General features: G+C 42.9%; 1 protein-coding gene across 1 annotated transcript in view; it reads left to right on the forward strand.

The window, feature by feature from the left end:
* Positions 1-27,853, forward strand: part of STS (steroid sulfatase (microsomal), isozyme S) — a 206,365-nt gene that overhangs the window by 1,074 nt on the left and 177,438 nt on the right. The window lies entirely within an intron of this gene.

The raw sequence follows: 27,853 nt of genomic DNA on the forward strand, positions 1-27,853 counted from the left end.
CGGCTCCGAGCCCGAGCGTCCTGGGCTGCCTAGTGCCGCTCCGCGCACGCGCACCTCGGGCTTTCGCCGCAGCAGCAGCTGCAGACCAGGGATGCGTCGCGGGCCGGCGTGATACGTTTACCCGTATCAACTCCTCCTCACTTCACACCCGGAATCGGTCCAAGCTACGCAGTCAGCGGCCGCGCAGAGCCGAGGGGGCAAATTCACTGCTTGACTTTGTATCAGGGGTGTGAATGAGGAAGGAGGGACAGTACAAGGGACTGTCGAGTGGGGAGAGGGGGTTGAAGATTCTCAGGGTGGCATCACTGCTAGCCATCAGGTTGCAGACAAATGGCCTTGGTCACGAGGTCCCTGGGTGGGTTCGCCCGAGCCGCCAGCCCCTGGACAGTGGGTGGGTTTTTCTCAGTTTCGCTTGCCCGCCTCCCTGCGGTCCTGGACCGCGACGTGAACCGTCAGCCGCGCATGCGCAGTGTGCGGAGAGGCTGCACCACCTCCGTGCCTGCATCTCTGAGCGTCCCAGGCTGGTGCGTTGTTCCAGAGCAAAGCCAAGCTGCGCAAGGAGGATGCTGAAATAATACTAATAGTCAACATGCCTTGCTGGTTATTCCTTCTTAGGTATCATCTGTCTTTTGGGCTGCTCTGAGTTTTCTTCCTTTTTTAACTTTTCAAATGCCACCTAAACAGCTTTTTTTTTTCCCCTCTTGCCATTGTCCGAAAAATACTTTTTTGTCCCTGTTTGTATTTTGTGTTCGTTTATGTGGTATATTCACGTTTAAGGACAAGGATTGGACCTCTTGCGAAGCGGAAATAAGAGTTTTAAGACTTTAAAAACGTGAGGGTGTGTCGGGCGCAGTGGCTCACACCTGTAATCCCAGTACTTAGGGAGGCAGAGGTGGGAGTTGCGGGAATACTTTGAGCCCAGGAGTTTAAGAACTGTCTGGGCAATATAGCGAGACCCTGTTCTCCACAAAAGGGGAAAAAGACTAAAACAAAACAAAACAAAAAACAGGTGTAAACATAAGGATGTATTTCTAGTTTAGTGCCTACATGGTGGATGGGGGCACGCCTGGATTCAGCAAGAATTATCATCTATGATAGACAAAATGCATCTGTATCTGTTTCCTCCTGGGTAAAATGGAAGTGATAAAGGAGGTGAGGCAGGCCAAGCCCTTAGTACTAGTGCATAATATATAGTCAATAAAATTATGTGTTCTTACAGCTGGTGCTGTAAGATAGCTTCCCCCGTTTAATGCAATCGTGATTTCCCTTTGAGGACACGGAATTTCAGAGAAGGCAATTTATGAGCAAATTAGGAAGGGACTTGTGACTCAAATATAGTCATTCATGGTTTCTGTATTAGTTTGCTACAGCTGCCATAATAATGTACCACAGACTAAGTAACCTAAACAACAGATGTGTATTGTGTCACAGATCTGGAGGCCAGAAGTCCTAGATGAAGATGTCAGCAGTCTTAATTCCTTCTGAGGGCTGTGAGGAAAGGACCTATTCCAGGCCTTTCTCCTCAGCTTGAACCTGCTTTCCTTTCCCTGTATCCTGTCCTGTTGTCTTCCCTCTGTGTGTGTCTCCGTGTCCAAATTTTCTGCTTTTTTAAGAACACCATTCTTACTGGACTAAGGACCACCCTAATGACTACATTTTAATTTGATTACCTCTGACAAGATCCTGTTTCCAAATAAGGTCACATTCTGAGGTAGTGGGGATGAGGACTCCAACATATATTTTTGGGGAACACAATTCCATAGTGGATGCGTTCCACACACATTGCTGTGGTACCTACAGTAAGTATGACAGTATTTTCCACCTGGAGTCTTTAGAATTCTCCCTCCCAGTTTCTTTCCATTCTCTGGAAACAAATGGATGCACACATGTCAGAGTTACTGTTATTTTTTTGGTATTGTAACCACCTCACATTTCTGTTTACTCATTAAATTAAAAAAGAGTATTTTTCTTTTTCTTTTCTTTTTTTTTTTTTTTTTAGTGAGACAGAGTCTCACTCTGTCGCCCAGGGTGGAGCACAGTGGTGTAATCTCTGCTCACTGCAGCCTCAGCATCCCGGCTTCAAGTGATTCTCCTGCCTCAGCCTCCCGAGTAGCTGGGATTACAGGCACCAGCCACCACACTCAGCTAATTTTTGTATTTTTTAGTAGAGATGGGGTTTTACCATGTTGGCCAGGCTGGTCTTGAACTCCTGACCTAGTGATCCGCCCACCTCGGCTTCTCAAAGTGCTGGGATTACAGGCATGAACCACCAGGCCCAGCCAAAAAAGAGTATTTTTCAAAGGAAAAAAGGCCCCAGTCCCATTTTGACGAAATGACAAAGCCTCACAGTGATTGTGGAAGAGACAGATTGGGAAACCTTAGGTACTTCAGCTCTCCACAGATGTGAAAACATGCTTCACATTATTTTTTTATAAGTCTTATTTTCCATACTTTTCAGTAACATCACTTCTATGCATAAGATGGAAGACTCCTCTTTGCTTAAAAAAAAACAAACAAACTGACTGTGTGAATGCTTCTCTGTCACAAGCTAGTTTGGAAAAGAATGAAATTGTGTTCTAGCAATGTGGTTTGTACACATATAACAAGTTAGTTTTTAGCTTTTCATAATTCTGCAACAGCCAAAGATGGACAGCTTCTATGCTGACAGGGATGCATTTCCTTCCATGAATTACAGTTTACTTTTGTACAATTGTGTTTTCCCCATGGGACAATAACTTACTTTTCCTGACAATTTTAAGATACAGTAGAAATGATCCAGTAAACTGTGGTACGATGGCATCAAAAGCATATTAACAGTGGAACAGATAAACAGACGATGGCATCAAAAGCATATTAACAGTGGAACAGATAAACAGACGATCTTCTTTCACACAACATACAAACTTAACCATGCCATTTATTGTGTGTGTATATATATGCTATCCTGTATGAAGTCTTAGCTTATTTCAACTTCCTTAGTTTGTTGTCCTGGTTCCTGTGTCTCTGTGCTTTTGGTATCTGTTGTATTTGGTTTCCAGTCTGCTATATCTGTTTTCTGTGAGCCCCCTTTGCCCCATTATTCTCTTTGCTTTTCTGGGGTACAAATCTTGCCCAGCGTAGATGGAGGGTAACAGGTTGGACTAGGGACCATCTTTCTCAGTGGCTGTACACAGTCCACTTTTCTTGATGATGCTGAGAGACCAGAAAGCTTTGACTTCATCTAATGGGGCCTCAATTTGAGCTCCTTGCTGCAGACTTACCTGCCTTCTTCCCCTATATAGCTGGCTTAGCAGTGTTGACTTAGGAAGTCCCTTGCTTCAGAGGTACTGAATATTCTCACCCGTTCCCGCTGCTGGTTTCCTCCCAGCCCAGTGAGCTCTGGAAGGGAGCCTGATATAAATGGCTGAATTTGCCATCCTGGTTTTGTACTCTCGGACATATCTGGTACTTTTGTGTGGGGAGGGTGATTGTTTTTGAACCCCTTCACCATCAGAGTACAGACTGGCTCTGAGCGAGAGGTCCGGTTCGCTTCTCTGCAGTGGTGGATAACAGATGTGATCTGAACTGGTAGTGCCAGCATCCGCTGGGAGCTCACTAGAAATACAGAATCCCAGCTGCCAGCCCCAGACTGACCGACTCAGCATCTGCCTTTCAACCAGGACATCCAGTGGTCTAGACCATTGACCCCCTCCTGGGGTATACCAGCTACTTCATTGTGGGGAGGGGGCTTAGGATTATTATTATTGTTGTTATTTTATTTATTTGTTCATTTTTTGAGACGGAGTCTCGGTCTGTCGCCCAGGCTGGAGTGCAGTGGCGCGATCTCGGCTCACTGCAAGCTCTGCCTCTTGGGTTCACGCCATTTTCCTGCCTCAGCTTCCCGAGTAGCTGGGACTACAGGCGCCCGCCACCATGCCCCCGGCTAATTTTTTTGTATTTTTTAGTAGAGGCGGGATTTCACCGTGTTAGCCAGGATGGTCTCGATCTCCTGACGTTGTGATCCGCCTGCCTAAGCCTCCCAAAGTGCTAGGATTACAGGTGTTAGCCACCGCGCCTGGCCAGGATTATCATTTTAATGTAAAGAAGTAGCAAATGTGTTAAGTTTACCAACATTTATTTTTATTTTATTTTATTTTTTGAGACAGGATCTCACTGTGTCACCCAGGCTGGAGTGCAGTGGCATGATGTTCGCTCACTGCAACCCCCCCTTCCGGGTTCAAGCAATCCTGCCACCTCAGTCTCCTGGGTAGCTGGGACTGCAGGTGCCCACCACAATGCCTGGCTAATTTTTGTATTTTTTAGTGGAGACGGGGTTTCACCATGTTGGCCAGGCTAGTCTTAAACTCCTGACCTCAAGTGATCCACCCACCTTGGCTTTCCAAAGTGCTGGAAGTACAGGCAGGAGCCGTGGCACCCAGCCCTAACATTTCATATTTGTGTGAACACTGGTCAATGTTCTTGTGTCCTGGTCTTTTCTCCAGGTATCCTTATAGGGAGGAGGGGAGACATCATTGCTTTCAACCATTTTATTTCATTTCAGCATAATGCAGTGTACATATTAAGGTAAAGTGTATTTACGGTTTATATTATTTAATTTTTAAATCAGCTCTCAAAAAATGGACAAAGGGATCAAAGGCATGCCTATGAAAATAATAAAATGTAGCTTCCAGTTAATAACAAGAAAGTAGAAATTCCAGCATCAGCTTTATAGCCTTCACTAATGATTACAGATCATGTTTCGTAATATCCGTAATGTTAGTGCCTAAGTAGACACACACTATTCTAAAATAGCACATGTGAAGGGAGGATGTGTGCTTCAAAAATGTGGAGAAGTGAAGCATGTGGTCAGACCTTACCATGAGTTCGAATTTCCTCTGTCCTGCCAGGATTCTCGCTGACTAGACATAACTGGACATCTGAGAGAGGGGCTCAGGCTTCATCACTCCCCACCCTTTATCATCATATTGTTCTGGGATTTAGGGCTCCTGACCCCAAACAGTTCCCTCCTCGTTTGCCCCTCTCTCTGTTTCTCCTTCCCTCCCTTTCTTTCCTCCTTCTCTCTTTCCCTGTCTTCCTTCCTGTCCTCCTCCTCGACTCCCTCCCTCTCTCCTTTCCTCCCTTCCTTTCCTTCTCTCTTTCCCTGTCTTCCTTCCTGTCCTCCTCCTCCACTCTCTCCCTCTCTCCTTCCTTCCCTTCCTTTCCTCCTGTCTTTCTCCTGTCCTCCTCCTTGACTCCCTCCCTCCCTTCCTTTCTTCCTTCTCTCTTTCCCTGTTTTCCTTCCTGTTCTTCTCCTGCACTCTCTCCTTTCTTCCCTTCCTTTCCTCCTTCTCTCTTTTCCTGTCTTACTTTCTGTCCTCCTCCTCGACTCCCTCCCTCTCTGCTTCCTTCTCTTCCTTTCCTCCTTCTCTCTATTCCCATCTTCCTTCCTGTCCTCCTCAACTCCCTCCCTCTCTCCTTCCCTCCCTTCCTTTCCTCCTCTCTTTTCCTGTCTCCCTTCCTGTCCTCCTCCTCGACTCCCTCCTCTCTGCTTCCTTCCCTTTCTTTCCTCCTTCTCTCTTTTCCTGTCTTCGTTCCTTCCTGTCTTCCTGCTCGACTCCCTGCTTCCTTCCCTTCCTTTCTTTCTTCTCTCTTTTCCTGTCTTCCTGTTCTCCTTCTAAACTCCCTCCCCCTCTCCTGCCCTCTCTCCCTCTTTTCCTTTTTTCTTTCCCTCCTGACGTTGCCTCTAGCGTAGCCTCCTCCCTCCAGGACCTGTGAGGGGCATGTGCACCCATAATGGATACAACTGGGGATGTCAGCAACTTGGGCCTTTGCTGTGTCTTGCACCACCTTCACAAAGAGGGATACCCACTGGCCCTGCCCGCTGAAGCTTCTCTCCTTGAGTGGAATCACAGCTGGAGCTTACCACGCAGAGTGCTGTGTGCCATCTCTAATGTGTGCCTTGTGTCGTCGCTGCTTCTGAATAAACCACATGCCCACCTGCAAGGCTCTGAGTTCCTGTCACATCTTATGCAAGTTGCTTAGTGCTCTGGTCACTTCTCCAAAGTGTTTATAAAGGCCACATGCTGAGAGTCTGAGATGAAAGAGTGAGTAGTTTATGGTTAAAGTTGGCTCATTGTTTCATAGCAACTATGGTAATAGCCACCAGCCCTCAAACAATTAGAATGTGCTTACAACTTTATAAATGATCTCTTACTTCATTGACTCGGCAACTCTGCAGGGTAAACAATGGAATTCTTCTTCTTATAGAAATAAAGAAATGGAGCATGAGGAAAGTCAGGTACCTTGCCTCAAGTCATATACCTGAAAATGATCAGGGTGGAGAGTTCAACCTCTGTTGGTCTTCCTTCCTCAAAAAGAGCCAAAAGGCAAAAACTATCTATTAATATGTTTCATATATGTTTTCAAAATTTCTTATGTTGTGCTTAAACAATCAGGACCACAACATGAATAGATAATATCAAAATCAAACACAAGAATGAATGTGCAAATAAAGGGGAAAAAAGTATTCTAGAAACCACCAGCAAAAAAACGATAAGGAAAAGGAACCTTCAAAAAATAAACAAGGAACATTTGTTTTCTTCAATTCTGATATCAGTATGGCATATCAGCGATAACATGGTTCAACCAGTCATTTCTAGGATTGAAAGTTTTCGCCTTTATTTTACTTGCACCCAACTCCTGTGCTGCTTGGTGCAAGCTAACATCTGGAGGGAACTGAAAGCTCGTTGCACAGCCTCTCCCTTCAGCTTCCCCATGATCACATAAGCCTGGAAAGTGTGCTGAATGAGTCCTTGCCTCCTCAATTCATAGCCATGTGTTCATTTGAAACTCTCCCATTTTTGTGGTCAATGATCTTCCCTTTTTTTTTTTTAACACAACAATGCTCAGACTTACTCAACAGGGGCCATCACACATGCTCTTTAAAAAGAACATAATATCTCCTTCAAACACACTTTAGAAATACCAGATTACTGTTAGGCATAGGGTCCATTCTGACTTACATTCTGCCTCACCAACTTTCTCGAGAAGCAATCATTCAGTAAGGCTGTGGGATTTTGCCAAGTGAGCATGACACCAAACACATTGGAAAAACAGAGTAAATTTACAGAGAAAAATTCAGAGAATGAGAATCTTAGGTACCTCAAATAGTTAAGATTTTAAGAATCTTAAAGGGAACAGAATATGTTTATATGTATATATATATATACCATACATATGTTATATAAGCTATATAAATAATATATTGGTGTGCATGATTTTGATAAACTTGAGGAAATGCCATTATATATAACTTCAATATATTTCGTTTGTATATATTCACAAATGTATATGTTAAGTATTATATTACAAATAATGCAACTGCATGACTTTAAGAAAGTTAAGAAGAAAGATGATTACAGTAGGTTCTCACTTGTTCGGAGGTCTTTGGAAACTGTGACTTTAAGCAAAGCCACATATAACAAAACCATTTTTTGTTCTCATCAACTTTATAACAAAATGATGTTGAATGAAACAATCTGCTGTATATCGTTCCCCTTAAAGTTGCAATTTCCAAGAATCAGCCCGGTATGGAGGCTCACGCCTGTAATCTCAGCACTTTGGGAGGCTGAGGCCAGTGGATTTCTTGAGCTCAGGAGTTCAAGACCAGCCTGGGCAACATGGTGAAACCCCATCTCTACAAAAAAATACAAAAATTAGCTGGGTGTGATGGCATATGCCTGTTGTCCCAGCTACTTGAGGGGACTGAGGTGGGAGGATTGCTTAAGCCTGGGAGGTCGAGGCTGCAGTGAGCTCTGATCGTGCCACTGTACTCCAGCCTGGGTGTCATAGTGAGAACCTATCTCAAAAAAAAAAAAAAAATTCTGAGAATCTATTGACGTTGTTAAATCAGGAGTTATTGTATATATGATTTAAATGTACTTAATTTATTACATATATACACATATATAGGTGCATGCATGTGTGGGGTTTTTATTTTTAGCTGGCTCTTCTCTTTGGATGTATGTGTGGTTCTAACAAACTTCAGGCGAAAGGTCTTTATATATAATATATGTGTATATATATATTTATATATAATTGCATAGGTTTGAGAGTTGTTTAATAGGCTAAGTGAAGTAGATGGGTCAAACAGGTACAACACATGTATTTTGTTCTCTTGTGGGTACATTTCAATTGAATATGTTTATTGGCTGCTGTTGTATTAGTGCATAAACAATGACATTTGGAAGCATCTATTTCAAGTCAATTTCCTCGGGCCCTTTAAACCACTCTGAAAGAATCTTAGAGGCAGTAAATTTCCATGACTCCTTCCTCCTGGAGTAAACTAGGATGCCAGTTAAAGAAAGGTAATTTACTAGGACTTAGGTTTTGGTTTAATAATAAAGCTATAACTTAAAACATGGAAATGCAGTATAGCAAAGAGAAGGCTGTGATTAAATCTGCTCCTGAAAAATGGAAAGTGAATGATAATTAAAAACCACAAATATGCAAAAATACCCAGAAACTATTCATAATTTTTCGTGTTCCTTCTTTGATCTACCCCCAACCATGTTTCATGTAACACACATAGGAGGAATTCTGGGGTTTTCCATGTGTTTTTGCCCTTTCCTGTGCCATAACCTTTACTTTAATAGACAAGGAGGGGGTCCCCAAACTAGAGATTTGAGAGCACTTTTGATGTTTTAATGTTTCTAGAAGTTATGAAGCTGGCAAATGGCTTGGAGAAGAATAGTTGAGTCCATCCTGAATGTATACAGAGCTCACTGCTGTTTGTCTTGTGCAGTTGTGGATGTTGCAATAGGGAGACTGTAAACTGGATTCTGGGGCTCGAGGTCTCTTCCTTCTGCATAGCTAAGAGGAGAACCCTTCTGTGAGCACCGTGTTGCTCTCATCCCACTTGTCCGATTTGCATTGAGATGCTTTTTCCTTGATTCAGGGCCCTAATTATCAAGCCTTGACCTTTGCTCATGCAATTGCTGCATGTCGAGTCTTTGAGAGTGAGTGTTCTCTTGCTTATCTCTGATTGCATGTGTCCTTCTTCTGTGGGACTCTAGGATTTCCCACCAACAGTCTCTCTATTGGGTTCTTTCTGGGTATAGGCCCAAGTATGAAGACATGCCCAGTGTTACCTTGAGGGTTCCTGTGCAATGCCTCTGATGGTTGACACAGTTATAGGAATGTCAAATATCAGGTAGGTTCAACTCTGAACAATTTCATTAAGCATCTACACGAATTCATATACCAAAGTCTGTGCTTTTCATGATCTTAAAGCACAGTAATTTTCATAGCTCATAAAGTAAAATCTTTTTACTTCTGTTTTCTCAAAATTGCCAAAAAGGATCATCCGTTTCTTTTGGCCAGGCACCATGCCCTGTGACATTATATCTAATCAATAAAGGGTTATTGATCAGAGGGGCCTAAGATGTATACTTCTGCCTGCCTTACTGGTGAGAAAGCTGATGCCCCAAGTGATTAAGCACTTTTTGAAGTTAATCAAATACAGCTAGTGGGTGCTGGAATCAGAATGCCATGTCTGTCTGACTCCAAAGTCCTCCATCCACATATCAAGACAAATTATTCTGGGGAATATTTATTGTAACAGGATACTCACTTGACAGCATCGTGAAATGAGATGGAAAAAAATGGCATCCTATAGAAATTTTCCATGTAGATAGCCAGGAACCCTATGGATCTCTGGCCTCACAGCAACGAGAGAAGTGAAGGCTTATGAAGAGGTTTATATGGCATTATAGCCCTACCTCTTCCCCAGTGGAGTTAGGCTTTCTTTTTTCTTGTTTCCTAAATGAAATAAAAACAAATGACATGGCATGCATCTCTCTTAGCCTCAATCCAATGTTGAGGCTTCAGCGACACTCCTCAGAAAGGTTGATATTTGATTGTGCATCTCTTGGGGGACCTAGGTGGGTGGCACCTGATCCCTGCCAGATCTGCTCTAGAGACTTCTGATCTCGAGGGCTAGGAGGAGTTGATTTAGGTTGCACTTTCAGAGTCCCTCAAACAAATATGCATGACCAGATAACCTTAATGATTTGGACTTTTGCCCCACAAAATCTGGGATGAGGAGGAGACTCCAGCAGAGTGATACCACTGGAAAACCAGTTGGAGGAAGAGATGACATCGCCCGCATCTCAGGAGTTGGAGATGGGGGAGATCCAGCTGTCCTGGCTTCCAAGAACTTAAGAAAATGCCCTTCAGGTTTGCCTGAAATCTTCACATGATAGCACCAGTGAGAGAAGAACCTTCTGCTCCTTTTCGCCTTCCTTTCCTGCTACTCTCCAGGTGGAGAGATCTGTAACCACAGCAGGGGAAATGAGGGAGGAGGACAATTGAGAAAGCCAGAAGCTTCCCCATGTGTGCCTTCTGTTTCAGGACCACGAAAAGCATGCCTTAGCTGGAGGTAGGGTGGGGAGGAAAGGAAGCCTTACTCTGGAATTAAAGCTGCAGAGATTTAGCATTTCATTCGACATTTAACTTTGATCTTGAAAGCATTCAGTGACCAGAAACATCATGTGATGTGCTGCAATTTTGACCACTAGCTGGTATAAGACATTTCTGCAGTGAGGAAGGTTTATAGAGACCCTGGGAGACAAATAGTTGCCTTTTGGTAAAATCCAAGTCATATTTATTCATGTTAAAATACTTTTCAGGTTTCAGCATGCCCAGATCCTTGGTTATTATTGAGAATAGAAAATGGGCTAACACCGCTACTTTATATATTATTTGAGTGCCTACTGAGAGCCAGAGGCACACAAAATAATTAGAAATAAGCAAGTTTTTATTTATAGAAGCAGAATAATGAAAGCAAAGACTCAGATGAGGCTTTTTTTTTTCTTTCTCCCTTTCCTTTTTCCCTAAATGCTGCAAAAACAAACAACACGAGGAAACTAATAAAAGAGAAACACTGGAAGTTATTTTTACTGGGGTATGATTTTCCCCCAAGGTGTGTGATCAGAAGACTGCCTGCTGTTTCATCAGTGTTGATGGGACACCTCCCTGCTGAGTGGTAGCCCTGCTCATTGCCCAACCCTGTGGTGTTGACACAGAGAATGAATTCCTTGGGGCTCTTGGCACCGTGTTGTGTGTGTAACTCACTTAACAAACAGGCTGGCAAGGCTTAGGTGCATCAGGCTCTCGACAGATCATTAAAAACAAAACCCTTGCTCTTCTCATCCGAAACCCACGTCCTGTGTTGTTGTTCATGGAAAAAGTAATCATCACTGTTTGTCTGTCCCACCCCACCATTATATAGCCTCCCTCTTCTTCCTCAATACACACTCCCTTTACTTGCTGCGCACCGTGCAATGCAAAATTCAGTGCCCACAGGAAGTCCTCTCAGTGAACTGCTGATTGTTTTCCAGGTTAGGGAGTCAATAGGTGAATAAGAATTGCAGTTCAGTATTCAGGGCTGGCACCCAAAGCTCCTCCAAAGTGATGAGTTGGTGAAGGAAGTCCAGCTTCCCTCTGAGTGATGTTAAAAACGTGTGGTGCACTGGGGGAGAGGAAGGCCAGGTGGAGAAATACATGCAGTTAAATAACTTTTTTATGATAGATTCGCAGATTACTCAGTGATGACTTTATTGCTAATGATGCTCCAATATAACTGCCCAGGCTGTCAAATGATCATTCACACACGATGAGCATTCGGCTGGGATGCTTGTCCGATGTGATGGTATGAGAAGCTGTTTGAGATCCTTGAAGGAGACATACAAAGTGTCTAAGTCTCCCAGTAAGGAGCCCTCTCTGAAAGCCTTGTAAGAACTGGTGAGTTAAATTTTTAATATGATTATTAGTTCTGCTTCTCTGCTGCTAACATGTTGAGATACGTGATGACAGAAAATTGTTTACAGGGAATATTTACTTTAGTTGCACTGCTTCAAAGGAAGTCTGAAGGTTTCTATTTCTTTCCCTTCCTGGAATAGCTCAAGAGCAGCATGGTAAGAGTTAATTGAATAAGTAGAAGAGCCAAGTCTTTGCTCTGGGAGACAGAGTTTTAAATTCTCTTCTGTGGGACTAATCAAAGTTCGTACATTTTTTATCTGTAGTGTTACATTAAAGAAAATATCTGTAAAACCACCTACAACAATTTATCTAATATGTTCTCATTTGCTCCTTTGCCCTGAAACAAGACTGTCTATAAGGAGAAGAAAGTAATTGCCGAATAGTTTGTCTTTGTGGATTAGAGTGGTAGTTTGAAAACACAAGCTTGGTATAAAGAATACTGGAGTTTAGAGGAAAGAATCCTAAAAGGAAATGAGCAAATGAAGTGGTGCATTTTGTGCTATAGTTTATACAAAAGAGAAATTAAATCAATTAACCTCATGTATGAAAACACTGGACCCACTGCTTCTTAGTTAGATACAACGTCTATGCCGGAGATGTCTTTGCCATCCAATGCATTCCCTGAAAGATTGGCGTGATTTTACGCTTTCAACTTACTGTTTTTCTAAAGGATAAATTTGAGAAGGAATTGACAGTTGTTTCACTCTTTTTCATTTTAAATATACAGATTCAATATCTGTAATGTTAATGTATCCTAAAGAGTGGAAATATGTATCCTAGAGAGTGGAAAAAGAACATATATGCCTACTTCTAGAGGGGCATACACATAGATCTCCGAGTTTATCCTCAGGACTATGCATGGAGTCTCATGTTTCTTTCTGTTTTTTTTCTTTTTTTTGAGATGGAGTCTTGACCTGTCTCCCAGGCTAGAGTGCAGTGGTGCAATCTCAGCTTACCACAACCTCCACCTCCTGGGTTCCAGCAATTCTCCTGCCTCAGCCTCCCAAGTAGCTGGGATTACAGGCGCGTGCCACTATGCCTGGCCAATTTTTATGTGTGTGTATTTTTAGTAGAGATGGGGTTTTGCCATGTTGGCCAGGCTGGTCTCGAACTCCTGACCTCAAGTGATCTGTCTGCCTAGGCCTCCCAAAGTGTTGGGATTACATGCTTGAGCCACCGCACCTGGCTGAAGCCAAATGTTTCTTAACAGGTTATGTTGATTTTAAGATGTGGTGTTTATTACTGCACTTTCTACAGTACACTTGTGTATGTAAAATCATCTCTATAAAAGAACTAGGTTAACTGAAGAATGAGTATGTAGTTCAGAGATCAGTTACTGTTTTCTGAAAAATTATATTAATTACAGAAAATGAACATCCAAAAACAATTTAACTTTTGCGATGCATGCCGTACATAATCTAGTAATTATGAGCCAACCAAATGGATGACTTTTCTCCCAAAGAGAGATGCTAAGAAATTCCTTTGATCTCTTTCAAGTAAACTCTCTGTTCTCTTATGAGCAATTATAATGAATTAAGATGTCCAGTTCTTGCTTACTTTACTTCTTATCAGAGTATCAACATACTTCATGTACACATCAGTTTTGTCTTCTGTGCCAACCCAAGCAGATTGAGTTGGAGGAATGTTAAAAATAGTTTTCACTGAAAATAATATTGAACGTGTTGAAATTATTTTACAGAAAGTTTGCTCCATTTCATGTCATTTACTGTAGGTACTCTTTGTCTCCAGGAATGCATGATAATGCTTTACTGAATACCCTGTGCATTGGTGTCTATAGTGACATTACTATTTGCCAACTGAGAAATTGCCCCATATTCATTTCTAATGAGATATTCACATCACAGCTGATACCAGGAGATAATATAAAAGCTTTCAGTGCATGAAAAAAAAGATGAGAATGACTCCTCTTTGCATTAAAAACCTAAATAGTAAATGTTGAGCGTCCCTTAAAAACTTGAATAAAACGAGCATTAAGAGTTTATGGCCAAAAGTCCTAAGCTATGTTTTCCAGACCAGGTTCTGTCACCATTGTTTTGTTTCCATCTTGTCTTCTCCTTAAAATTCCAGACTTGTTTGGAAATTAACCCCTGTCAAACTTGGCCACTGAGTCAACAAGCACATCCCCAGTGCCCTAGGGTCACAGGTAACAGAGGATGTGGCAATGATGAAGCAGAAGTCCAGTCTCACCTCAGGTGTTTTCTATGAAAGAAAACAAGCAGTATAAATACTGCAAGTACCAATGTCAATGATAATTAAACGCTTATTGTGAGAAGGAAGTTCAGGGCAGAGACTTGGCACAGGGCTAATTAGGAGAAGCACCTTCAACTGTGAGGTCTGGGAGAAAGCCCAGGGGGATGGAACAGAGATGGCTTAGGGGCCCAGGTTCCTCTTGGTGGTTCCAAGACTGAGAGATTTTTAGTTTAGAGCTAGAGATTGGGACGTTCTGTTTTACAGTGAATTTGTCTGCCCAGCGTTTCCCCACGGAGGCACTGTTGGTCGGTGGGGCTGGGTGATTCCTTGCTGCAGGGGCTGTCCAGTATATGGGAGGATGCAGCAACCCACAATATCTCCAGATGTTGCCAAATGTCTCCTGGTAGGTAAAATCCTCCTCCCAGATGACAATCTCTGGCCTGAAATAAGCATTTAAAATGTGTAAGACTGGTCAGGCGCAGTGGCTCATGCCTGTAATCGCAGCACTTTGGGAGCCTGAGGCAGGTGGATCACAAGGTCAGGAGTTCAAGACCAGCTGGGCCAACGTGGTGAAACCCCGTCTATACTAAAAATACAAAGAAATTAGCTTGGCGTGGTGGTGCGCACCTGTAATCTCAGCTACTCAGGAGGCTGAGGCAGGAGAATCGCTTGAACCCGGGAGGCAGAGGTTGAAGTGAGCCAAGATCGCACCACTGCACTCCAGCCTGGATGACAGACCAAGACTCCATCTCAGAAAAAAAAAAAAAGTGTAAGACAGAGCTTACTTAGAGCAGGGTTTGTCAACCTCAGCACTGCAGACATTTGGGGCTGGCTCACTCTGGTGGTGGCTGTCCTGTGCACCATGGGGTGCTGGGCATTATCCCTGGGCTCCACCCAGCAGATGCCAGCAGCACTTCCCACCCACTGCTAAGTTATAACATCCAAGCTGTCTCCAGTTATTACCACATGTTTCTTGGGTGGCAAAACTGTCTCTTGTGTAGAATCACCAAATTGGAAACAGATAAGAACTGGCATCTGGAGATCATCGTTTTGAGTCTGTTCTCAGCTCTTTTTCCAGCTGGCCAGGCAGCTCTGTGTTTTTGCTGGAGCTTGTCACAGCTGGTTTGACCTGGGTCATTGGGCAAGCATTCCCTGGGTCTTGACTTGTCACCTCTTCTGCCTATGAGGAAACTCTGGAGCTATCCACATCCAAGTGACTTGGCCAAGGTTCTGTTCAGCATAGGTGGCTTTTCCAGTACCTGACTTGTTAGCCCACAGGACTTTACCACTTCTTTTTAAATCTTGCCTTCAGAAATACAGGTTTGCAATCCTTTGTCCATAACCAAAAATAGAAAAGAAAAACATTGAAAACCTAGTTTTTCTAACATACTTGGCAGTGACACCAGCTCGAACCAACTAACATAAAACTAATAAAGTGAAAAGTCTTCATTCATCCCACAGATTGTGGGTATTCATTTTGTTTCACTGCAGAACTTTTTCTTGTTTTTTTGAGATACGGTCTCATTCTGTCACCAGGATGAAGTGAAGTGGCTCGATCTCAGCTCACTGCAATCTCCGCCTCCTTGGTCCAAACAATTCTTCCACCTCAGCCTCCCCAGTAGCTGGGACTACAGGTGCCCGCCACCATGCTCAGCTAATTTTTTTGTATTTTTTGGTAGAGACAGGGTTTTCATGTTGGCCAGGCTGGTCTTAAACTGCTGACCTCAGGTGATCTGCTCGCCTCGGTCTCCCAAAGTGCTGGGATTACAGGCGTCAGCTACTGCACGCAGCCTCACTGCAAAACTGTTAACATGGGTGACCACAGGCTGCTTCCAAGACTTCGCTTGAGCTATTATATATGACATGAGATATTCACCATTTCCTTATAAAACCCAAAACATTCTGCATTCTGACACACACCTTTTCTCAGAAGTTTCTATCTCAAGACTATGGACCTGAGAATGTAATTGCAAGTGGGAAAGGGTTCATTCTTAACTTCTGGTGGCCTTGACCACCCGATGATGCTGTTGTTTTTTGGTTTGTGGTATCATAATGTGCTTCCGTGTGTCCTCGGATGCAGCTTCCCTTATGTAAAACCTCCTTCCTTTTCTGTACTCTGTAAGCTTTAGAATAACCTGAGAACACTCAGGAACTGTAATGGAGCCAGAAAAGCTGGGCAGAATAGCTGTGTCATTTAGTTTTGGGCTTAGTTGTAAGTAGCTCCCAGCTGCCACTTCCCAGCGAATTACCTGAGATGCAAAGAACCATTTACACAAATCTGGGGGACAGAGTTACCAAACCTGGGGACTCCGTGGCTTGGGGCTACTAAACCAAAAGACATTTCTTCATTTTTGAAAGGCTAAATTCCATTTAAAAAAAAAAAAAAAGTCCGAGCATGGTGGCTCTCACACCTTTAATCCCAGCACTTCCAGAGGCTGAGGTGGGTGGATTGCTTGAGTCTAGGAGTTCAAGAGCAGCCTGGGCAACATGGCAACACCCCATATTTACAAAAAATACAAAAGAAAAAAAAAGAGTCAGGTGTGGTGTCACATGCCTGTAGTCCCAGCTACCTGGGAGGCTGAGGTGGGAGGATAGCTTGAGCCTGACAGGTTGAGGCTGCAGTGAGCAGTGATTGTACCATTGCACTCCAGCCTGGGCAACAGAGCAAGACCCTCTCTCAACAACAAAAAATAAACAAACAAAAAAACAACCACCAAGTCCTTATTTGGTTTGTTAAAAAGAAAGAAAAATTGTTCTTTAGTGAGTATGGGTACATCTGGGACAGAGTTTCTCATCCTCTGCACACTAGATATTTGAGGCTGGATGATTCCCTTTTGTGGGCTGGGCTATCCTATGCAGTGTGGGGTGTTTAGTGGCTTTGCTGGACTGTGATAACCAGTATCTACCTCCCAGCTGTGGCAGCCAAAAATGACTCTAGACGTTGTCCAACGTTCCCTGGAATGCAGGATCACCCCTGGTTGAGAGCCACTGGTCTAGAAAAAGTATTTTAAAAGGAGTAACAGCCCGGGCATGGTGGCTCACATCTGTAATCTCAGTGCGTTGGGAGGCCAAGGAGGGCGAGGAGATTGAGACCAGGAGTTTGAGGCCAGCTTGGACAACATAGCAAGACTCTGTTTCTACAAAAAGTAAAAAAATTAAAAATCAGCCTGGTGTGGTGGCTCACACCTGTAGTCCCAGCAACTCGGTAGGCTGAAGTAGGAGGATCCCTTGAGCCTAGGAGTTCAAGGTTGCCATGAGCTGTGATCACACCACTGCACTCCAGCTGGGTAGCAGAGTGAGGTCCTGTCACTAAAAGTAAAATAAAATCATAATAAAATAAAAATAATAATGCAAAGCTTTGACTTAGTCAGCATTCTCTGCCTTGATACTATTGACATTTGAGGCCAGATCATTCTCTGTTGTCAGGAACTGTTCTGCCCACGCTTAGTAGCATCTCTGGCCTCTACTCACTGGATGACAATAGCAATGTCCATAAATTGTAACAACCAAAAGTATCTTCAGACATTGCCAAATGTCCCCCAGGAGGCAAATTGGGCCCTGGCAAGAACCGCTGGTCTAGGCTAGTGCTGTAGTCTACAGAGGCATATTACTTTAACTTTGTGTGGTGCCTCATATTTTACAGAAAGTATTTTCTCTTTCTCTCTGTCTCTTTCTCTCTCTCTCTCTCTCTCTTTTTTTAAGTTGAGACAGGGTCTTGCTCTGTCATCTAGGCTGTAGTGCAGTGGCATGATTACGGCTCACTGCACCCTCAACCTCCCAGGCTCAATTGACCTGCCCACTTCAGCCTTCTAAGTGGCTAGGGCTACAGGTGCACACCACCACACCTGACTAATTTTTGTATTCTTTGTAGAATCAGGGTCTCACCACGTTGCCCAGGCTGGTCTTGAACTTATGGGCTCAAGTGACCCACCTGCCTTAGCCTCCCAAAGTGCTGGGATTACAGGCATAAGCCATTGCGCCTTGCTGCATTATCTCATATTTTGCTTCATTTAATGCTTTTCTCTTTCAACCCTGTGAGGTATTTTTAAGTCCCATTTTTGTGGGTGGGAAAACTAACCCCAGCAATCTATACAGTGTGTCACAGAGTTTTGTTTGTACCCTACCATGTTGCCAGATATCACATGGATGACTCAAGGATCGGGATATGCAAAGCCATTTGTCTTAGTTGGCAGACTGGATCATATAAAATAATTTACATGATACTAAATAGACACCACAGTCAGCTATATGAAATGGATTCCAGGAACTTCCAATTGCAAATTAGCTCATGTGACTGATGAATTACTTAATCTAGGAGGTTATAGCTGCAGGTGCCTAGAGCTTGCAGGTTGCATGACTCAGAAGGTTTTTAGTTGGACATAATGGTGACCCAGCACAACCTTGCTCCAACCTAGAAAGGGATTTTTCAGTTGCATATGTGGGAAGTTCACAGAATTAAAGAGAAAACCATGAACCAGGAACGGTTGTCTTCAAGACCAGCTGAAAATTCTTTGTAAGCCTGATTGACGTGACCCATAGCTACTACCTATGGCTCCAGATGGAAGCCAGCACTGTATCTGAAAACACTTGGTTTTACATTCTGTTTAAGTTTTATAGTGTTGGTACTATTTTATGTATATTTGGGATTAGATACTGTAGTCATTATTTATCACTGCAGAGCAAATTACCACAAACTTAAAGACTTAAAACAAATACCCATTGAGGATCGTAAAATGACTGTGGGCCAGGGGTCTGGGCATAGCTTAGCAGGGTTCTCTGCTCAGAGTCTCACGAGGTTGCCATCAAGGTGCTGTCCAGGTGTTGGCTGTGTTCTCACTCAGAGCATTGGGTCCTCTTTCACGCTCATTCAAGTTGTTGATAAAAAATTTATTTATTTGTTTATTTAGAGACAGAGTCTTGCTCTGTCGCCCAGGCTGGAGTGCAGTGGCAGCATCAAGGCTCACTGCAACCACTGCCTCCTGGGTTCCAACAACTCTCCTGGCCCAGCCTCCCAAGTAGCTGGGACTACAGGCGCGCCACCATGCCCAACTAATTTTTGTATTTTTAGTACAGAGGAGGTTTCGCCATGTTGACCAGGTTGGTCTCAAACTTGTGAGTGCCAGGGACTGGAAACCCAGAAGGCGATCTTAGAACTCTGCTTCCCACAAATGCCTTTGTGTGAGTGCACCTGGGAACTGAATTATAATGTAGGGAAAAATGTGTTCTGAGAACCAGATAACCTAATGGCACACAGACGTCTGGGGGAAACGGATATGTAAGATTAGCTTTGCTTGCCAGTCTTGACTCTAGTTAGGCAGTGTGAATGTCATTGATTTATATTTGATAATAATAAAATCATGAAAAATCCCCTATATAATTGAATATTTTATTCTTGTCATGATAAAGTCTCCAGCAACGCATCACAGTAATTTTTTCCAGTTGCTCAGGAATGTGTCTAGGGACTGTGGCTCCTCTGAAAACAGGATCAGAGGGCATCCCTCATAATATGTGGGCAGGTTTCTGGGGATGGCTCATGCTTCCCTGCACAGAAGGTAATCCCATCAAAATTCTTCCTCTGTTGCTCTGGGTGATGGATGAGCTGTGCCCCTCCTTTCCCTGCACCGAGGCCTTGCAGTGGGATGTCATCTGTCAGTGATTGGGAATGCTTCCTCGAGCACCCTCAAGTCTCCTTTCTCTCTGTCCTTACCCAGGATGTTCCTTAAAAGAACAGCACAGATGCCTAGGTCTGGTGCCAGGCTGGCTTGGTTGAATTGCTTACCAACTGGGCAGTGAGCGTCCTTCCACTCACAGTAGGGTTTATTTGTCCACATTTCGTTTTGGGGATATCATATCATGCTAGTGATATCAGAAGGCTTTACAGTATTAACAAAATAACTTCAACTTTGATCATCTCTTTTCTGAATTTTTTTATCGAGATGAAATTCTTATAAAATTAACCATTGTAAAATGTACAATTCTGAGATATTGAGTACATTCACCACATTAAACCACCATCTATCTGGTTCTACAATGTTTTTGTCACCACCGAAAGCAACCCTATACCCTTTAACAGTGATTCCACATTCCTCCCATCCCCCCACCCCTAGGAAACTATCAATCTGCTTTCTGTCTCTATGAATTTGCCTATTTTAGGAACTTCGTAGAAGTAGAATTATACACCCCGTGGCCAGATGAAAACAGGATCTCTGGGGGCTCAGTGCTCTCCAAGAGGGATCTCTGACCTTTCTTTTCCCATCTGCCCTTTCTCTTCTTTCTTCCTTTACTGAGCATAGTGTTTAAGGTCCATCCATGTTGTAGCATGTATCAGAATTTCAATCCTTTTCATTGCTGAATAATATTCCGTTATGTGGATATACCACATTCAGTTTATCCCTTTGTCTTTTACCTTTTGGCTATTGTGAATAATACTGCTATGAACATTGATGTACACATACCTGAGTTCCTGTTTTCGGTAGGATTTCTGGGTCATATGGTAATTCAACTTTTTAAGGAACCACCATACTGTTATCCACAGCAAGTTTTACTATCTCTTAGTTTTTAAAGTCCTCCCATTATAGATGATTCTCACCTTTGATTGAACATCCCACAATTACAGTATCTCCTGCCAGAACTTGTGTTGAGGAGAAAATAGGTTTGGGTTAGGAAGGTGCAGTTGGCAAAGGCTCCCTTTACTTATCAACATTTCTGAGACTTGTTTGTTTGCCCTGCAGCCTGTTGGAAAAGGCAGTGTCAAAAGCAGCTCTGATCAAGTCTAGAAAAACTCATAATAACACATGGGTGGTGTGTTTGTTGATCGGGGGGCCAGGGGGTGGGTGTGGTTCCCAGAAATGGCACCACAGAGGGTGAGCTGACTTAGTGCTCAAGCATATAAGAGGCAGGCCTTGTAAACAGTGCAGAGAATGTGAATTTACAGAACATATGGGCTTTATTTCTCTGTTCCCAAGCAATTTAGTTCTGGGTCCTTTGAGGACACTAATTAAATGGTCATATAAAACTATCACAGATTATAGGGTCTTGTTGTAGAATAATTCAATCTGATGATTGTCACCACCCCAGAAGACAATAGGGCAATATTCCCATACTGCAGGTTCCAAGAAATATGATGAGACCTAGAAAAACGTGACTTCTTAAAAATATATACAGGCAGGAGGTAGGAATGGTGATTTACAGCAGTGGGAATGGAGACTCTCACTGGGGTGAAGTGTTCCAGAACTGATGCAGGGTTGTGGGGGGTACAGGGGGTGTCGAACAATATGGTAATTTAATAAAAACAATTCAATTGTACAACTGGGTGAATTCGATGCAATGTAAAATGGATCTCAAAAAAATAAACATGTTTTTCATCAAAATTATTATTTTGAGACAGGGTTTCACTCTGTCACCCAGGCTGAATTGCAGTGGTGCGATCTCAGCTCACTGCAGCTTTAAAGTCCTGGGCTCAAGCAGTCCTCCCACCTTAGTCTCCCAAGTAGTTGAGATTACAGATGTGCCCCACCATGCCCATTTAATTTAAATTAAATTAAATTTTAAATTTAAATTTTTTAAAATTTAAAAAATTTTTAAATTTTTTGTAGAAATGAGGTCTCACTATATTGCTCATGCTGGTCTCAACTCCTGGGCTCAAATGATCCTCCTGCTTCAGCCTCCCAAAGCACTGGGATTATACGTGTGAGCCACTGTACCAGACCTATATTATTTTTAAAAAGAAAATGTCCTAGAGTTGCTGGGAATGTATGGAATTTCTTTAAGTATTTAACAAAGGCCTCCAAGAGCCACTATATTGATTCCTCCAATGGATCTAATCAAACATGTAATTAGATGCCACATATATTCCACAGACACCGTTGTACTGGGGGATGCTTCACTTCCTATTAATGGCTGGGCAGTCTCTGCCCATCCCCTGGTACAATGAGCCAGCCATGGGATATGCAGGGTCATATGATTGCAAGGTCATGAAATGACTCAGAGGCCTCGGCAAAACCAGGTCCAGAGGAACCCGCCAAATCCATCCTGGAGTGGCTACAGTTTGTCGCCACCTGTTGGTAGCTCTCTACTCAAAGCATAAAAATCTACAGGGGCAGTTCTGCCTGCTGGGACTGGCTGGCTCCCAGAATCCAAGCAGTAATTCCAAGACTCTCTGAGTTGGTGAGCTGAATCTGCTCCTCAGCCTCAACTTGGAGGTAGGGCCAGAAGAAAATAGGGTCTGTGGGGACTCAGCGTTTTCCAGGAGGGGTCTCTGACTTTTCCGTTGCGATCTGCCCTCTCTCAGCTCTCTAACCCCAGCTTCTCCCCGAAAATGTCAACCCCAGTCTTAGCCTGCCCTGGTCTTGGGACAGAAATGAACAGAGGATGGAACCAATGGCCAACCAGCTTCTGAATATTCAAATTCCAATTATTTGAGGAGCCGTTATCCTTGAGTTTACTGGACTAACTTATATCCAGTGGAAAGAGCCTCTCTTGCAATCCCACGTCCTCACCGTCAACAAACACAATTGCACCCAGCTGATAAATGATGCGATTTGGGATTTTATTAGCCATAATAGCATAGAAATGGCTGAGTGACTAATTGCGAATTATTTTCCAGCAAAAAGTACTCCTGGCGACTGCCCAGACATTAATAGGAAATGAAGCATCGCCCAGTACAATAGTGTCTGTGGAATATATGTGGCACTTGTATATTAGATTAGATCCATTGGAGGGATCAATATGGTGACTCTTAGAGGCCTTCTTTAAATAATTAAAGAAATTCCATGCATTCCCAGCTACTCTAGAACTGTTTCTTTTCTTTAAATAATATTGATGAAAATCACGTTTACAAGTTTTTTGAGGTTTATTTTACGTTGCATTTAATTCACCGAGTTGTACAATTCGGTGGTTTTTATTAAATTATCAAGTTGTGCAGTCATCACCATAAACGAGTTTGGGAATATTCTCATTACCCAAGTGAGATTGTTCAAGCCCACTGCTGTGAGTCCCTATCCCCACATCCCACCTGAGTCCCTATCCCCACATCCCACCTGAGTCCCTATCCCCACATCCCACCTGAATACATTTTTAAGAAGTTACATTTTTCTGGGCCTCATCATATTTGTTTGAACGCAGGTCATGTGAATTTTGCCCTCTGGAATGTTGATGATCATCAGATTGTATCACTCTGCAGTGTGACCCTGTAATCAGTAACTGTGTTATAGGACCATAGAAGCAGCATCCTTAAAGGACCTAGAATGAAATTGCTCAGGCATGGGGAAATAACACCCATGTGTTCTAGAAGTCCCCACACCCCTCACTGTTCGTGATGCCTGCCTGTTTTCCGCTTGAGCACTGTCAGCTCACCCCTCTTCTGCCATTTAGCCTGGCTTCTCTTCCCACTTCTAATTACAGTCATTTTCTACAAATCGCCTATGGAATTCATTCCTGTACTTAGCCCCTTAAGACTGATTTCTCTTATAGACAAGTCAACACCTGTCATTGCTTGTGTATCTTAGGCTGCTGTCATTTGGAGATGTGCATAATTATTTCAAAGACACAGCTAATAGAAAGAGTAAGGGAAATATACTGAATGTTGGCACATTACACAGTTGTACCAAAAAAAGAGCAAATCACAAAGCTTTAACTTAGACATGGAAGCATGTGGGGTATGGTTGAGTAAGTATTTTTAAAAGAGAAAAGAAATCCAAAGCAGTATAATTTGGGAATATGCAATAAACCACCAGGCCTGGTTCAGGCAGTGAATAATGAGTTCTTACCTACAAATAACAAAATTGGTAAGAGGCTTGATCTGTTGGTGATGTGGGACTTGACAGGTGGGATACCTGTTGGAAGTCTTGTGCAGCTAAAAGCTTAAAATCTGATAGCTCTTTTCTTTTTTTCTCAGTCAGTGTTATTCACTTTATTTCATTTTATTCTGGGGCACATGTGTAGGGTGTGCAGCTTTGTTACATAGCTAAACATGTGCCATGGTGGTTTGCTGCACAGGTCAACCCATCACCAAGGTATTAAGCCCGGCATGCATTAGGTCCTTTTCCTGATGTTCTACCCCCCACCTCTCCTCCCCACACAGGCCCCAGTGTGTGTTGTTTCCCTCCCTGTGTGCATGTGTTCTCATTGTTCAACTCCCACTTGTAAATGAGAACATGGGGTGTTTGGTTTTCTGTTCCTGTGTTAGTTTGCTGAAGATAATGGCTTCCACTTTCATCCATGTCCCTGCAAAGGACATGATCTCATTCTTTTTTGTGGCTGCATAGTATTCCATCTAGTATATGTACCACATTTTCTTTATCCAGTCTATCATTGATGGACATTTCGATTGATTCCATGTCTTTACTATTGTGAATAGTGCTGCAATGAACATACACTTGCATGCATCTTTATAATAGAGTGATTTATATTCCTTTGGGTATATACCCAATAATGGGATTGCTGGATCAAATGGTATTTCTGGTTCTAAATTTTTGAGGAATCACCACACTGTCTTCCATAATGGTTGAACTGATTTACATTCCCACCAGCAGTGTAAAAGTGTTCCTACTTCTCTGCAACCTTGCCAGCATCTGTTGTTTCTCAGCTTTTTAATGATTGCCATTCTGACTGGTGTGAGGTGGTATCTCATTGCGGTTTTGATTTGCATTTCTCTAATGATCAGTGATGTCGAGCTTTTTGTCATATGTTTCCTTGCCGCATGAATGTCTTCTTTTGAGAAGTGTCTGTTCATGTCCTTTGCTTACTCTTTAATGGGGTTGTGATCAACTCTTTTCTTTTTGAAAACTTTATCCTGCAGATCAAATATTGCTCTGAAGTGGACTGTAATGAACAAGGACAGATAGGTTGTTGAAGTGAGAGTGGTAGAATCTTTGGGAGAAAGTGGCCATACAGTTTTAGAATCTATAATGGTAAATGACCAACATAGTTTGTCATGTGCATTGGGGTTTGGGAAAACAGAGTTTAGCATTGTTCAGGTAAAAATATAGGTATTATCTCCTGGCCAGGGACTCTGAGGAAGAAACAACTCCAGTGCTAGGATGTACTCAAACATGAAATGTCTGCACATACAATCACAAAACCATAAAATATCCAACAGAAAAGGGAAAAAAGGAAGCATTGAAAGAAAGCAATGTGGCCCTATAGGGTTTCTCTTTAATGAGCCTAGACTTTGAAAGAGAATATTTGAGAAGTTGAAGAAGGGCTAAAGGAATGGCTTACCTTTCTATATAGAATGTTAAGAAGACCAAAATCCCAAAGGTACTGATAAGACTGATGAGAAAAAGACTCAACTTCATTCCCTCATTTGTAAGTCTACCCTGATTCAGTCTCCTTGCCCTTTCACCAGACAGCATACCTGTCTGGTGAAAACTAACCCATCACCCTTACCCTCCATTTAAACTGCATGCAACTTCTGAAACTGTAATAACAGACATTTACTCACCAAGAATTGGCAGGGGATGACATTTTGCCATATTTTGGGTTGAACTCTAAAGAGTGGTAATGAGGTTCTTTGAGACAATTGCATGGAAGTGCTCACCTGATTCATTCCAAAGTGCTGACTGACAGCCTCACCTGCATTTTGGGGAGTCCTTGTCAGATTGATCTACTCATAAGGAGTAAGCCTCTTTTTGCATTCTTCAGCATCCCAAATTTATCCCTCGCCTGGAATCCCAAACATCACAGTTGCTCCTCTCACATTTAGTAGGAAATTTTGCTCTAAAACCTCTGAACAAACAAGCAAACAAACTAACTGACAGGCACCAAATGAGTGTCATCAGATCTGCCTCCCTAACTTGTTATACTCAGTCCTTAGACAGGCCCTGATTGTAAGCTGCTGTGATGATTCCCCACTTGGCTTCACAAAGCCACCTTCCTTCTCAAAACGCTTGATCCCATCAGGTCCACATCCATGCCTTCATGTCTACTGACATCTAACTGGCACTGGCGTCTTCTGGAACTTCTTTTCCAAGATCAGAATTGATATTTTCATTGTCAAACCCAATCAATACCTTTGTGATGATTAACACTTCTGGTTATCCCCTTTGTTTCAGTATCCAGGGAGACAGCGTTCATATCATGAGTGATGGTGGGGACAATTCCAGAATCAGAAAACCTAGATCCAAATTCTGTCTTTTTCACATAGAATCTGAGCTTGTTAAAAAAAAAAAGCCAGATGCAGTGGTTCATGTCTGCAATCCCAGCACTTTGGGAGACTAAGGCAGAAGGATCACTTGAGCCCAGGAGTTTGAGACCAGCCTAGGAAATGTGGCAAAACCCCGTCTCTACAGAATTTTTTTAAAAATACAAAAATCAGCCAGACATGGTGGTGCATGCCTGTAGTCCTACTTACTCTGGAGGTTGAAGTGGGAAGATAACCTGAGGCCAGAAGGTTGAGGCTGTAGTGAGCCATGATCATGCCACTGGACTCCAGCCTGGGTGACAGAGTGAAACCTGGCCTCAACAAAACAAAACCCCACCTCTGTACATGTCAGCTTCTCCACTCCACTTATAAAATGGGAAGGAACAAATGACATGATTACAAGTTATAGTATCTGCAGAGTGAAGATAACACCCAGCATATTGTTAGCCCTTAGTACACGATAATGGCAGTGACCTTGTTTGTTTCCTCCAGCGTGAGCTACAAGTATTTTCTAAACTCAATATGATCAAAATAAATTCTTTAGTGTCTCTTTTCTAGATTGACTGCACCTTCAGTACTTCCTCGCTCAATCAGTGGGGTCCTCCATTATCCAGTTCATGGGCTAGAACCATTTATTCTCCATGCTCTTATCCACTTAGTCATCTGTTTGTTTGGCTGAGTTTCCAAAATACCTCTTGAATTTACTTCCACTCTTGTCTCCATGGTTACTGCCTTTCAGCCTCATCCTTAGGACTTTGACAATAATACACCATTTGGACATCTGAGCACCACCTCCCTTTTTGTGGTAAAAGTCTGTGATTTTCTTTCCATGTTCCTACCTTGCCTCTCTACTCACCCTCAGCTTCTGTGCTTACCTGGTTCCTTGCTAGTCCCTTAGTTTATCTCCTTTCCATTCAGAATATTCTTTGGATGTGGGTTTTGTACTGGCACTTTGAAACAATTTCCATTGTTTTCCACTAACTCCCTGATCAGTCTAGCTCTAAAGTCACTCTTGGGTAATTTGGCCAATATTCCATGAATACCAAGATTTCACAGGATCACAGGGATAAAGGGTTTGACAGCCAAGGGTGATGTCCATGGTAACAGCCAGTGAGAGGAATGCCTTTTGTGCAAAGTGGAAGAAAGTTGATTAGGAATGGGGTAGGCTTGGAAAACCAACTACTACTGAGATAGCCGGCATACTCTGGCAGCTGGGTTTTAGAGCAGAGCACACATGGATGTAGAAGATCTAGAAATTGATTTCCTTAGAGCATCCCAACCTTTTGCACCCCATCAGCATGTCTTTGTGTATCTTTACAAATAGGTGTATTAGTCCATTCTCACACTGCTATGAAGAAATACCCAAGACTGGGTCATTTATGAAGAAAAGAAGTTTAATTGACTCATAGTTCCACATGACTGGGGAGGCCTCAGGAAACTTACAATCATGGCAGAAGGGGAAGCAACATGTCCTTCACATGACAGCAGGAGACAGAAGAATGAGAACCCAGTGAAGGAGGAAGCCCCTTATAAAACCATCGTATCTTGCAAGAACTTAATCGCTAACACAAGAATAGCATGGGGAAACCACCCCCATGATTCAAGTATCTCCCACCAGGTTACTCCCACAACATGTGGGGATTATGGGAACTACAATTCAAGATGAGATTTGGGTGGGGACACAGCTAAACCATATCAATA

The sequence above is a fragment of the Colobus angolensis genome, unplaced genomic scaffold, assembly GCF_000951035.1.
Source record: "Colobus angolensis palliatus isolate OR3802 unplaced genomic scaffold, Cang.pa_1.0 Scaffold444, whole genome shotgun sequence".
Classification (NCBI taxonomy): Eukaryota; Metazoa; Chordata; class Mammalia; order Primates; family Cercopithecidae; genus Colobus; species Colobus angolensis.